Source organism: Olea europaea, unplaced genomic scaffold (assembly GCF_002742605.1).
Source record: "Olea europaea var. sylvestris unplaced genomic scaffold, O_europaea_v1 scaffold22989, whole genome shotgun sequence".
Classification (NCBI taxonomy): Eukaryota; Viridiplantae; Streptophyta; class Magnoliopsida; order Lamiales; family Oleaceae; genus Olea; species Olea europaea.
Window position 1 is genome coordinate 1 of NW_019241075.1, and position 1,724 is coordinate 1,724.

Below are 1,724 nucleotides of genomic sequence, written 5' to 3' on the forward strand. Positions count from 1 at the left end.
GCCCCTATTTGATAGCTATTCTTCAAAAAAGAAAAAAAAAATGTTTTGAATAGTGTTTTTCAGAAGAATGTGTGGTTAAACAAAAAAAAATTTTGAATTTACATACACAATATTTTGTTTTGTGAATGTGTGATTTAAAATATGTAGAAGAAAGAGTTTTAAAAGTATGAGAATCAAACATAGGCTTGATCTGCCACAACAATTATTTCACCAATTGTGTGCTTCTTTTGTTCGAATCCCACCACCCCCCTCCCCCAAAAAAATTGCACCCCCCTTCTCCTAAACGATACTCTAATCCAAGTTACAGTTATTATAAAGACTTCACTCTTACTACTTGAACTAGACCTTAATCTCAATATTATAGAAACTTGATTAAGAACTCTGATTACTAATGAAGTAAAATTTAATACTATTAATGGACAAGATTGAACAATCATAGAGACAAAATCAATTGACAAAGAAGCAACGGCACTTGGGAGTTACTGTTCTTCCGGGAATGACTAGCCCTTACAATGGATAAAACTTGGAACTTATTTTTCTCAACTAATACAGTTGAGTACAATATTTAAGTATTGAATGTACGTCTAAAAAGTTACAAAAAAGTGGACGAATCAGTCCTCAAGATGGCTGGAAAAGAACCCCGAAAACGATACAAGAGCAATAATACATAAAAATACTATTCCGTCAACCATGGCTCTAGAACTGGTGTCCATTCGCATAGTTCTCCCTCTTTGAACCAGAGTGCTGCAAACAACCAAAAAAATGCGAATTAGATCATGTTTGGCCAAGCTTAAAAATGTCTGCTTATGAGTAAATAAGTAAGATTTGAAATAAATGATTCTTTTATTGGTCATAGTTGGAAGTAACAGCAACACAGTGTTACCTTCAAATAAGTATAATGACAAGTGCAACCATTGGACAACTCTTGCTGACCAAGACTACAATTAAAATGTTTGGGAAGTGATTACACTTCTGGCATCACATTTTATCCAAAGATTTCATAGGATCCACAACTTATAATCACTTAAATTTTAATTTAATAATTTCCCAAATACGCATTAAACAAATTATGGTACAAGATAGAAATCCCAAAGCATATTCTGCAATGAATCGGTCATCTTCTTACCAGAAATGGATAAAACTTCCCCTTCTAGTCTCCAGTAACATCCACGGGTAATGAAATAAATTTCAACCTCTCTTTTAGGGCCAGACATGTTTTTGCAAATAAGAAATGACTTTTAGGCTAAAAATTTGATCAATCCAAGTGGGATTAATTTATGATGAAGTTACAAAGAGGTCTTGAGCAGATTGGTTACGGGTGAACAGTAGATCTATTTTTCGATTTTATGCAAACATTGCCACAACAAACTAAGGCTTTATTCCCAATAAATTTGGAGTCGGCTATTCTGTGCAAACATATGAACCTTAAATTAGTTTCGGTTTAAGTGGTATCGTTGAATATCTTGAAATTGACTAACAAAACATTACAAAACTAATATGCACAATGAACAAGATTTAAAAAACAGAATGCAAATTTTACCTATTTCACGCTTGCCATTCTCAGGACTGTCACTGCCATGAACGACATTCCTGCAATGAGATAGAATACAATCTTGAGCGTAAATAATTTGAACGATGTCGAAACGATAGAATAATAATCCTCATATATGTTCTGTCAGGATGGAAAGTGCGACGAGTTAAAATCTAGTGTCCTGACCTTCCAG

At 33.6% G+C, this 1,724-nt stretch overlaps 1 long non-coding RNA gene across 1 annotated transcript; it reads right to left on the reverse strand.

Annotated features, from left to right (window-relative positions):
- Positions 1-425: 425 nt before the first annotated feature.
- Positions 426-1,611, reverse strand: LOC111381368. Its single transcript, XR_002700313.1, has 2 exons — positions 1,541-1,611; positions 426-744 (listed from the first exon to the last, which is right to left on the reverse strand). It is a non-coding gene; the product is annotated as an uncharacterized LOC111381368 (long non-coding RNA).
- Between the last annotated feature and the right edge of the window lie 113 nt (positions 1,612-1,724).